The sequence below is a fragment of the Topomyia yanbarensis genome, chromosome 2 (assembly GCF_030247195.1).
Source record: "Topomyia yanbarensis strain Yona2022 chromosome 2, ASM3024719v1, whole genome shotgun sequence".
Lineage (NCBI taxonomy): Eukaryota > Metazoa > Arthropoda > Insecta > Diptera > Culicidae > Topomyia > Topomyia yanbarensis.
This window is the reverse complement of record NC_080671.1, coordinates 218,763,793-218,777,191: the sequence shown is the minus strand read 5'-3', so window position 1 is coordinate 218,777,191 and position 13,399 is coordinate 218,763,793. Positions and strand designations below refer to the sequence as shown.

The window sequence follows — 13,399 nt, the reverse complement described above, 5'->3', positions numbered from 1 at the left end:
TTACCAATTTTAGTACAATTATGATTAATATGATTATCTTTTAATTTATTTTCAATTTCAATAAAAAAGTTTATTTTCAGAAATTTAGTTCATGATACCTGGAATCATAACCGTCATTAAAACGCCTGAAATTATACTCGAAACAAGAGTAACGCATATACTGCGTTACAAACAAATAGTTCATGATATGATGCACATAATTCATGGTGTATTTTCATAACATGAAATAATTGATAAAAATCATGAGTCAGTTTTCTCATTTAGAGGAACGGATTCGTACCCGTGTACTCAGTATCCACTGGAATCAAAGAATCTTCTACTCAGAAACTATTCAATTTGTAGAAAAAAATATTAAATATTGAAAGTTGCCTTTTCGCTTGAGCTCATCGAAATTGTTTTTGCAATGCATATTAGTTTTTGCTATGTAACTTATGTATTCTGCAAATACTAGAAGCAAATTTAAGTGCAAATATTAGAAGCAAATTTTAAGAACCAAAAGCATTTTATTATTTCTTGAAATCATTTAGCTTAGGTAAAAAATTCGGAATGGATGTCCCATTACATCACGAGATAATACAATTATAACAGATCACTGGTCGTTTAGTGTAAAATTGGATTGTCTTCAGTTTATAACTGTAATATCTCGCATAGTATTTTGGTATCCACTGCAGATTTTTTCACAAAAAAAAGATTAAACATAATTTTTGTTATATAACAAAAATATTTTTTTTTGTTTTTTTCGGTAAGCTCATGCAAAAACAACTTTTTGTAAATAATATTTTTTTACATGCATCAAATACTTTTCGAGTTATCAGTGATTCAAAAGTGTTCGTTTTTATAAACTTCAAAAGTTAAAAATCTAATAACTTGAAAAAAGGATCATTGTTGTGCCAGCAACAGAGAAACGGGTTCCGTTATTTTAAATTCTTTATTCACTCGAATTAAAATCTCCTGCAAATTCATAATAGGAATTTTAATTATTTATCTTTGCAGTTGCGAAGGACTTACGTTTTGTAGGTCTCTATCTCTCGTTGTCCGGAACGGAAGAAGCCTGGGATAACGTCAAGGAAAAATATCCTTAGCTTTCAGGCCGATATAGCGCGATTGTCGAACGCAGGCAAAGCTAACCTCAACTACTCGCAATCCTGAACTTAATACAATATTAGTTTTGAATCTTCAATGAATTACAAATATTATTACCTTGATTATAAAGTTTAAATATAGCGATATCAGTGATCGAACTTGGTCGAACGATTAGAAATATATAGACTAAATTCCAAACTAAGGCCATTGCAAATCTTTTTTAAAAATTATGTCACCCCCCCCCCCCTTCAAAATCGCTGAAAAAAATCAGGGGGCAAATAATTTTTTTAAAATAACCAAAATTCAAAAAATTGTCACGTTTTATAGAGCTACAATAGCTTCCATAGAGTTTTGCTTTTCGTAACTGAAAACTATTATGGTAGTTTTAGAAATTACCATCCCATGATAATTTTTATTTTGACCATTCTCGGGTAAATGTGAATTTTAAATGAGATCATCGATCCAGTCCAACAACAAATGAAACGTTTGCTGGTCGCGGAAGGAAGGACCCATCTGTGTATCATCAAACGAAAATCTCATGGAAAGGCTAATCCAGACCGACTTCTGAATCGATTCCATTTTAAACGCAACAGTCGATAGAGACATAATCGATCGTTGCATTCGAAAATAATTTTGATAAGGAAACAATCTGAATTCAAATCAGACTCCTGGCGATTTATATGTGGTTCAATATTCAATATACATGAGCTTTACCGAAAAGTTTTTGACAATTAAAGATTTCATATGGGATCGTAGTGTTCATACCGTATTTCCGCAGCCATATGTGCGATTCTTATGAACTTGATCAGATCAAAATCTGCTACCGAACCTTCCATTTAAGGCTAAGCTTGTGAAAATCGAATAAGTCGTTTTCCAAGAAGCCGAAGAGACATTAATTCTGAAATATTCCAAGAACCAGAAACATGAGAAATTTTCGAGATAGACGCTGGAATCAAAAGAACTTTGTCTGGCAATCAGCGATCAAGAATGCTCTAGCAAAGCTAAATATAGATCTTACAAATAATGGTATCATCGGCACTTACCGCAGGGGGAACCGGCAATCCATTATCGATGTCAATTTTTGTAGCCTTGGAGTAACCGGAAAGATGGACTGAAAAGTGTGCGAGGATATATCCACAGCGACCACCAAGCGATCTGGTACAGCATTGATAACAGGACTATGAACTACACATGAATATGAATATGTGGGAGATATATAAACGAGTGAAGATGGAAAACAGCGATTTTTCACAGGAACGTGTCCGTCGAAGAACTTGAATTTGAGGGTATCCTCTTCAACCTAAATGCGAACGAGTTCACGGCACTACTAACAAGGGCGTGTAATGCGACCCTACCAAGGGATGGGAAACCGAGAAACGGTCGCCGGGTGCAATACGACGATTATCGATCTACGTATAAGTTGCCTCCGAGCTTGGAGAAGAAGTCGGAGATCACTTCGGTTTCTTATCTCGCTCAGTTCAGAAGCTAGAAATCGCTCCGCTGCAATAGCAGGGCAAATAAAAAATTTACCCGCGCGACGCTTGGTCTATTTGCAAAGACAAAAATTGATTCCTTCTGCCTAGTGTATGAAACGTGAACAAACAATGAGTGACAATGCAAAGCAAAAGTATATCACGATGCGGGCAAACTGTGTTGCTGTTGACTACACGAAATATCCGGTAATACCATCAATTCATGAAGGGGAGCAAATGTTGAAGGTGAACTTGAAGTTCAACGTAGCTTGCGGTACTTTATGCGGTGCAATTCCACCATTTACGTCATGCGGTACTGAATATGTTAAAAAAACATTAGTCAAGCAGAATCATTCGCTTCCCAGAACAACATGAAACACGTCATCGAATGTAATGACATTTTATACAGTATCCCAACGTATATAGATGTTGACAGTATTGAAATACAGATACATGACCTGGCACCACGTACTAGTTCCTTCGCTATCAAACAAATCCTGTCGAAATACGGAGAGGTGAATAGTGTTAAGGAAGATACTTGGAGGAACTTCTTCCCAAGACTCCGCAACGGCGTTCGTGTGGTGAGAATGCGTCCGACAAAACCTATTCCCTCTTACTTGACTTTCACATGCAAATCACCTCATGGTGTTGAATATTCTCAACGAATACTAGTCACGCATCCAGGACAGATTCCTACCTGTCAATATTGTGATCATCCGCTACACCACGGGAAACCTTGCGCAGAGAATGCTAAAGAAATTCCGTATTAGGTGGAATTTCGAGCCGGTATACAATCATCGTATGTTAAACCAACGACTGCAGACCGGGCATTCACAAGCACCAGCTCGACAACGATCGGCCCCAGTACCACTAAACCAACTGCCATTACCAACATCGAAGTAACAACGATTACAGCAAATGTTTCCAAACCAACAACCAACACCACCAATAAGGAATCTAATACCGATGAAGAAGGATTTACAATAGCGACCCGTAAGCACAAACAACAAATAAGAACATCCGACGATGAGCAAGATGAATGCAGTACCGATGATGACATGGACGTTAACGAAAACGCGAGAGAAGACGGACCAAATGACCCCCAAGGTGCGCTCCACGGCTCAGTTGTGCTAACGCATTGAGCCGTGTCAAATATATTTAAAATCAAAACAGAAGTCAGAAAGCTCAAGGGAAGCGAGCTGCAAGAACCGCTCTCAACAAAGCAGTCAAGCTGTACAAGAAAGCCTTGCCACAAAGCCAACGCGAATTTCCTTAGGAGAGACCTACAAAGTTGGCATAACAAAGATAAAAGACTCAGCTGCACCACCTGAAAGGTGCCCGGAAAAGATGGAGGTCACCTTCGAAAGGTTTTCCCCACAACATGAATCTATTTTCGCCGTACAGTGAGGAAGATGATCACAAAGATGAAGATCGATTTACCAACAAACAGCTTATCGAGATGGCGAAAGCCATAAAAGTGAAGTGATACATGAGAGCCCGGATATGTTCAAAACGATCCGATAATTGGAAGCGACAAAAGCTGATGTTGCTTCCGATGCCGGGACAACATGGAGATCTTTCAGCGTAGTCAATATATACCTTGGTAATGTTAGAGAGAAGGAGTAATCCTGAACAAGCTAACGAAGTACGCGGACCGTGAGAACGGCATCTCATATAATTCGGCTTCCTTATAGGCAGGTCTACAGTGAAATCCATCCAAACGGTTGTGGGAGCTTTGGAGACAGCAGAGATAAGGATATCGTTTTTGCGTGGTGGTTCCCTTAGACGTGAAGAATTCTTCAATAGTACTAGCTGGGAAGCAATCGCCCATTCGCTGAACAGCATGAGTAACTCTGCAGGATATTATAGAGCTACTTTCAGTACCGTACACTGATCTACGAGACAGACAAGGGAGAATCACAACTACAACTGACGTTCCTCGACTCGACGCTGTGGAACGCAGTGTACGATGGAGTATTGAAGCTGAACCTTCCCAGAGATATAACGATTTTCGGCTTCACGGATGATGTGGTGTTCCAAGTAATCGGACAATCGCTAGAAGAGGAGACACTCGACACGAAGACGATTGCCCATCATAAAACAGAGTTGGTGATGACTAGCAGCCGAAAGACAGCGCGGTCGGAAAATATATCATCGATTTGAACTTTTAAAGTTACAATGATTATGTTAAGGGGAAGGCTGAGAGAGCAAGCACAGCTTTGCTTGAGGCGCCAGTGTACTGGGCACCACGAACCAGCTGGAATCGCCGGACCGAAGCATGTGAGCAGACTAGTTTCACCGTCAGGGACAAGATCGAGTAGGTCGAGTGAAGCACCAGCGGTGGGTCGTCGAGTTTTCAACGAACCGGAAGCAGCGAACCAGAAGCTACGCTCCATTCGGTATCGCCGAACCGTCCTCGCCAAGTACTGGTTGGCCCTTTGAGTAGGATTTATGGACTATGCGAGAAGATTGCGACAAAACTGGGAGCTAAATGACTCACGCAACAGGCATCGGTATCGGGAGAACTTCCGACGAGGAATTGAGATGGCTCGCGAAAACAGGAACTTAATGGTTCACAGAAACGGGAGCCAAATGGCTAACGGAAGTTCACCACTGCGATTAGTCGGATATGTGTTCGGAGCTAAACCACTCTAATGTATCATTTTGTCTTAAGACTGAATCAGCCTCCCCACGATATAACACTTCGATGCAGTCTCGTGGAACAAAAGGAAGGAAGAGAAGTAAGGACCATTAGTAGCGGTTAGGCACAAAAGTGAATCCCACCTAGAGCCAATGCACTTTTGAAGCTATTTAACCATACTATAAAACATACAGACATTTTCAGATATCGACGAACTGAATCTAGTTGTATATGACACTCGACACTCCGGGTATAGCTTAAAAAGTCGAGTTTCAGAGTGATTGCATAGTCTTCCTTATATGAAAAAGGCAAAAAAATGAACTGATGATTGTTATACATTTCATAAATCCGTACGACTATCAAATGAATTTATCTGGCTACCTACTGCGCAACAAGATGGAGAAAAATGCAAAGATTTCGAAGATGTACACGGAACCGAGCCGAATTACTATCATGTACCAAACAAACAAATCTACAAGTCTTCAAGCACAAGCGATAAACCAAAGCTGATGTTTCCACTAGAGTTCGAAAAAGTATAGTATGCACAGGATGTACGTTCGCCAGGCTACTGTATACGAAATACGCAATAGTAAAAAATATCAGAGAAAACCATATCTGAGATGAATAATTCCATTGACGCACACTTTACTTTTGGATTCATTCCAGAATGTTTTCCAAAAGTCCATAAGTGAAATGTTGCAATCCTGTTTCTGTACATTGTTATCAAGCAGGTTCACCTTTGACCGATTTTCATGCCTTGTGTGTACAGTCGGTCCATGTGCCGCTACAACGGAACGAAAACTATTCAAGCAACCAAAAGTTAATACCTTAAAGTACTCTTAAATGTTTACATTAAGTTCTTAGAGAACTTTCAAGCTTTTATTGGGAATTTAAAAATTGCACTGTTGGGAAAATTATTTAAAACGAAAACTTTAGCATCCCTTTCCTATGTGAACTTTTGATTGATTCAGTAATGTTTGCTTGAATTTTTCTAGTAAAACAAATAGCTCAACCCCGCTATACGAAATCACCCTGCGGAAACGTCCACGAGAACAATCGAAAGAAAATGCAAAAAGAAAAAAAAATGTGTTTATTAAAATAAATATTTATTTTTTGTTTGCCCCCCCCTTCAGAAAAAAATTTGTACTTGGACATAATTTTTAAAAAAGATTTGTAATGGCCTAATTGGCGTTACCAAAAAACCTCGTGTAAACTCAGCAGGCGGACTCAAGGAAAAGACACTGCAGACAACGTTTGCTTCCTCGTCCGATGACATTTGTCGTCTTTCATGCGCGCAACAATCCCCCCCAGTAGTTGGACCCTGGTTCAGGCTACTTAAATTTGCACCGACGTCAAGTACCGCCAACTTCACTGCCGGCCTTTCGTAAAGTCCTGAATCCGTCTGGACCGTCGCTGAACGTACTTGTCCGTCCTTAGATGGTTTTACTGCTACTACTCTCCCCTTCGGCCAACAATTTCTGGGTAGGTTGGGATCGACTATGATCACAATATCATCAACGGCTATTGGCTTAGTCGGTAGGAACCATTTAGTTCTACGAGTGATCGTAGGCAAGTAATCTGACACCCAACGTTTCCAGAACGTATTCGCTAACATTTGTGACACTTTCCAGGTTTGACGTAGAGCCGTGACACAATCGTTATATGGAACTAGCGGCTTTGACCCATTTGATGACCCAATAAGAAAATGATTGGGTGTTAAAGCCGGGGACGACTCGTGATCGATCGGTACGTGAGTTAGCGGTCTGCTGTTGATAATATTTTCAATTTCCAGTAGAGTGTTCCTCAACACCTCGTCCGTGGGAAGCCGTGATGGTCGAATTTCCGCAAGAATTTTTTTTACCGATTGGATTAGTCGCTCCCAGCAGCCACCCATGTGCGGAGAAGCTGGTGGGTTAAAGCTCCAGGAGGTTTCAGGTGTTGTAAACTCTGCGATCATCTTGTCCTGATCTAAATCAGCGAGTGCCCTTTTCAGCTCTTTATTAGCTCCAATAAAGTTTGTACCACGATCGCTTATTATTTGAATGGGAGTTCCTCTTCGCGATATGCAATTCTGAAGAGCCATTATGCATGAGTCCGCTGACAGCGAATGAGCCAACTCGATGTGAACTGCCCGAGTTGTTAAACAGGTCATAAGGACACCCCATCGTTTCTCCGATCGACGACCAACTACCACGGTCATGGGGCCAAAGTAGTCCACGCCCATGTAGGAAAACGGACGAACATAAGCTGCTAATCGGACCTTTGGTAGATTCCCCATAGCTGGTGGATCAGGCTTCGCAGACCGGATCTTGCAGCGTTGACACTCTTGTCGAACTCTCCAGCATACAGTATGTACGCGCGGAACGTAGTACTTTCGACTGACTTCATTGATGAACGTTCTCTGACATTGATGATGATACCGCTGGTGAACTTCTTGCAGGATGAGCTTTGTGACGATGTGGTCACGTGGTAGTACAACAGGATAGTTTGTATATTCTCCAGCGAAATCGCTTTCATCAATCCGACTGTGAATGCGCATAACACCGTTGTTGTCCATAAATGGACATAATTTGTAGAGCCCACTTTGCTTGGGTAAGTTCCTTTGACTAGTCGCGTCGTTTTTCACTGACAGAATTTTAATCTCTGTTCCGTAGACCTTTTCTTGAGCTCGCTTGAAATGAAACCTTTCTGCTTCCACTAGTTCCTCGCGTGTAAGTGGACCTATGACTGCCCTTTTTTTGCTTGTTTGCGCCTAACATTTGAAGGAAACCGTTGAACGAACGCTGTTAGGCGGACCAGATGTTTCCAGCTAGAAAAGCTTTCTGGCTGTAAGATATCGCCTGACAGGTTTTCAGAATGGAATAACAAACTCGATCGAATCTCCTCGATTGTTGTACCAACGTTGTTTGACGACTCCGGCCATCCAGATTGTGGTCCCCAGATAAATGATGGTGCTTTGAACCAGCGACCGTTTTCATCGAGGTCTGGCAAGCGTTGCCATTTCGTGGCATCATCGGCGACGTTTAGTTTCCCAGGTAGCCATCTCCACTCTGTGATGTCGGTGGATTCTAAAATTTCTCCCACACGGAAGGCGACGAACTGCGAATAGCGACGATGGTCGGAGTGAAGCCAGCACATGACATCGCGTGCATCGGTCCAAAAGAAACGTCGGGTGATTTCAAAGGTGTGACTCTGCTGAATGTTCTGAGCCAAACGCACTCCGATCACCGCTGCCTGCAGTTCAAGACGAGGGATTGAGATAAATTTCAACGGAGCCACTCGCGTTTTGGCTCCCACCAATGCACAGTGAATGTGATCGTTCTCCTCGAAACGAAAATACGAGACGGCAGCGATCCCAGTTTCGCTAGCGTCCACGAATGTATGCAGCTCGATTGTTCTTCGGCTACTATTACTGTTGAAGCTATGATAGCATCTAGGAACTCGCACCGACTCTACTTGCGGTAGAATTCTCAACCAGAGATTCTACTTTTCCACTTCCCTTTCACCAATCGATTCGTCCCAACCTGTTCCGGTTCTCCAAATTTCCTGAAGAAGCGTTTTCAAAAACATCATGTAGTTCGCTATCAGACCGAGAGGATCATAGGTGGACATCAGTGTGCTTAGAACTTCACGTTTTGTTGGTCGTTTCGCTCCAGAGAGCAACTCCTGGTTGCGACCTGTGGCCACTTTATATCGAAACTCATCGCTAACAGTGCTCCACCACATTCCTAGAACTTTCTCGAAGCCAAGATCGGGATGTGTGTCCAGGCTCTTCTCTGAAGTTGGTCTGACATCCAGAGCTTGTAGTACTGATGGTGAATTCGACATCCAGTTTCGCATCTCAAAGCCGCCCTGCTGATGGATGAAACGGATGTTCGATGCTAGCTCAATCGCCTCCTCCTCAGTATCAACACTAGCAAGCATATCGTCAACATAGTGTCGATGTCGGATCACCTCTACCGCGTTAGGATATTGCTGCTCGAACCGTGTCGCATTTTTGTTCATTATGAACTGAGCACAGCTGGGAGAGCAAGTTGCTCCAAACGTCATAACTCTCATGACGTATTCGCTGGGTTCGCCGGTCTTCATATCATCGCACCACATGAATCTCTGGCAGTGTTGGTCAGCGTCATTTATCAACACTTGGTGATACATTTCGCGGATATCACCACATATCGCCACTCGACGTTCTCTAAATTTGTATAGTACTGACGGTAGGGATGTCAGCAGATCCGGTCCCTTTAGGAGAACAGAGTTTAATGAGACCCCACCAACAGTCGCTGCAGCATCCCAAACGATGCGTACTTTACCCGGTTTATTTAGATTGAATACCGGAAATATAGGTAAATACCATACGCGGTCTGTGGGCATCATAGATTCATCTGGTGTTAGCTTTCGGATGTATCCTTTTGTTATATAATCAGCAATCTTATTTTGCAGTATGTTTCCCAATTCTGGTTCACGTTGCAATCTCTTCATAAGGCAGTGATGTCGTCGTATTGCCATTGGCTTGCTGTCCGGAAAGCGCACGTCGTCATATTTCCATAGGAGACTTGTTTGATAGCGACCGTTTTTTAATATTGTGTTACAACGAAGACTCTTCATGGCTCGCTCGTCTTCTGAAGAAAGCAATGCCTTTTCGGGTTTGACGATTCCCAAGCTTTCAAGAGCAAAGTAGTTTTTCACGGCGGCGTCAAGATAATTGTCCGTGGGAACGTTGTCGTTGTATGAATGGGAGCATATGTGGTAGCTACGAGCAGGTCCAGCAACGGCAGCGTGTATCAAACTAGTACCATAAACCATCCACCCAAGACACGTTTTTGCTGCTATCGGTTCATGTTCGTTCCCTTCACGACTGCGCAGCGGATGTACGACACGTATGTTATTCATACCAATAAGGATTCTGGGTTGAACATCAACGTATGAGTCCACTGGTATTCCCTTAAGGTGGCTATATTTTCTTGAAAGCTCCTCGGCCGACAAGGATTGAGTGGGTAAATTTAGCTCCTTTACTGTATAGACGTCAGAAAGAAGGTACTTTCTGCTGGAGCTGCGGGACCCCGATATGTCCATCGTGATTTTAATGGATGAATCCTCGTAGCGGCAGGTATCGCCAGTCCAGCGCAAGCATAGCGGGTGCTTTTCTCCGTGAAGGTTAAGCTCAGTTGCAAGGCTTTCCTCTAACAAGGTTAGGGATGATCCGCAGTCTACGAAGGCGTAGGTGTTTATGGATAATCCCTGGTTATACAGCGTCACGGGAAGGTATTTGAATAACACGGACCTTCCGTTCACACGGTGAGTATTGCAGGCAAAATCATTGAAAACCGGATTGCTAGGGCTGTTCACATTTGCTTGTGTTTGGGTAAGCTGGGCATTGTCATATTTATCTTTGGCATCGTTATGAAGCAGACGGTGGTGTTTGTAAAGGCAGCCGTTTTTTCCGCATGGTTTCCCAAATTTACATAGACCTCTATGAGCTCGTAAGCAACAGCGACATAGCTTGTGTTCCCGCAGAAGGGCCCACCGAGCGGAGTGATCTGAACGCGCAAACTGTTTACAACTCTCCACTGACGTACAACTTCCTTGGCAAATAGTACATTCGGCGCATGCCGGTTCACTTGATAGTGATTCTAGCGCGTTTACGGAATGAGCGTTAATAAATCCGTCGTCTTTTCTTCCCCGCCGAGAATTATTTTCGGTGACATTTGGTAGGAAAGGTACTGTCACCATACTGGCAGCTTCTGCTAGAGTATACAACCAGTCACTGAACTCGGTAAGTGTGATCCGCCGCAAGTTTTGGCGATGGGTTGCCCAGGTGAGTTTAATCATCGGCGGCAGTCGATCCACTAGGTTTTGCAGGAGAGAGATGTTACAGAGGTGTTCCTCTAGGTTGCATGCCTGCACTGTAGCCACCATATTACGTACCGCTAGAGCGAAATCAACTATCGAATTCAATTTATCCGCTCTTGGTGATGGTATTTGGTTTATCTTCTGCACTAATGAGTAGACAATGATTTCAGGCCGACCGAATAGCATCTTAAGCGTCGACATCACGTGACCCAAGTTCGAAGGATGTAGAAGCTGGCATCTGACGGCCTCTAGAGCTTTACCTTTAAGGCATCGCTGCAGCCGAGCCATGTTTTCCTCGGATGTGTACCCGCACAATCGTGTTGTATTCTCAAAGGTAGCGATAAATAGGGGCCATTCTTCAGGGTTACCACTATATATAGGAAGCTCTTTAGAAACAGCGTGGCGGGCAGCGATTTGGCTTTGATTAAGCAATGCTGCTTCATTCGCTGTGGCTGTTTCGAGCAAATGATCCTCGGGATGAAGTAAGGGGGCGCTTGGACGCGGTGGTAGAGGAGATGAGTGATGTTGGGGTCGAAGAATCGTGGTGTCAGCACCCGCTGTTGCAGCTCCGATCGTCATCATTAGTTGGTACTTTCTTCGAAGGAATCTTCTCTCAAGTGCGTATTCTTCCTCAAGCAATTGCAGTTGCAGCTCTGCTGGCAACTGGGATGTTGGAGCGCCTTCGTCTGTTTGTTTTCCATTAGCTGAAAACGATACCTGTGGCGAGGTGGGTATAGGTGGCACATTATCCGCATCGGGTTCATCATCCGTAGGAGCTGGAACACTCCGGCATTTCGAGCATCTCCACTCATGATTCGCTATGTCATGAGTCACACCTACGCAGTCGAAGTGGTACCACATAAGGCATTCATCGCAGCTGACCATCATACTGTTGTCAGGAGAGTTACAAAGAGGGCAGCTTTGTTCTGGAGGCGGGCAAGGTTTTTTCCCTGGCATTTTGTTACGGCTTGTCCGGAAAACGAGATTTTAATAATGTTGTGCCAGCAACAGAGAAACGGGTTCCGTTATTTTAAATTCTTTATTCACTCGAATTAAAATCTCCTGCAAATTCATAATAGGAATTTTAATTATTTATCTTTGCAGTTGCGAAGGACTTACGTTTTGTAGGTCTCTATTTCTCGTTGTCCGGAACGGGAGAAGCCTGGGATAACGTCAAGGAAAAATATCCTTAGCTTTCAGGCCGATATAGCGCGATTGTCGAACGCAGGCAAAGTTAACCTCAACTACTCGCAATCCTGAACTTAATACAATATTAGTTTTGAATCTTCAATGAATTACAAATATTATTACCTTGATTATAAAGTTTAAATATAGCGATATCAGTGATCGAACTTGGTCGAACGATTAGAAATATATAGACTAAATTCCAAACTAATTGGCGTTACCAAAAAACCTCGTGTAAACTCAGCAGGCGGACTCAAGGAAAAGACACTGCAGACAACGTTTGCTTCCTCGTCCGATGACATTTGTCGTCTTTCATCCCTATTCGTCAGGTCAAGGTTTCTGGATACAAGGTGCGTTGTCGCACGAGGGGTGCGCGCAACAATCATATTCAGCCAAAACAAAAAATACGTGTCAATTATTTTTAGCTAAAGAATGCAAGAAAAAAATTTGGAACGAATTCAAATTTTGGTTGTAAATCTGACGGGGGATGACCCATTAGAGTGGGACATGGTTATATGAAAAAAATAAAATTTGGCTCCGAGTAACTTTTTGGGTTCCATTTAGCTCCCAGAACTACTCTGCAAATTTTTAGCTCTATCGGTGAAACTATATTTTTGCGCCCACTGTTTAAAGTTTACATGGGATTTCATATGGGGAAATTGTCTTTTGCAAATTAATTCTTCCAAGAGTCGCCCGTTATCTCCTAAAAATAAGTAGATGTCTGATTTTTATAGGAAATTTGTCAAGGAAACAAAGTCTAGAAGACTGCTAAACGATCTGATACTTGTGGAAAAAGTTATTAAGCAAAAACCGATTGATGCCCTGAAGATTGACAAAAATTTCACTTTTCATAGCATCACTGCTTTTGACGATCTAATTATATACAAAAATTTTAACTTTTTCTTATTATGTACAAAAGAAGCCTCAATTTATCCCTCAAAACCTTTCGAAGTGGCCAAATACTATAGATAAACGATTTAGACACATTAAGAGAGGATTAAAACAAAATTGCGTATAATTGGACAACCAACAGCAGTGGTGCTAGAAAAAATGAATATTTTATCAATCGTCAGACCATCAATCGGTTTCTGCTTAATAACTTTTTTCTCAAGCGTCAGATCGTTTCGTGGTTTTCGAGACTTTGTTTCTTTGTTAAATTTCCTATAAA

General features: G+C 42.3%; 1 protein-coding gene across 3 annotated transcripts in view; it reads right to left on the bottom strand.

Annotated features, from left to right (window-relative positions):
* The window catches only part of LOC131682914 (serine-rich adhesin for platelets-like), a 1,216,708-nt gene that overhangs the window by 897,028 nt on the left and 306,281 nt on the right, over positions 1 to 13,399 (bottom strand). The window lies entirely within an intron of this gene.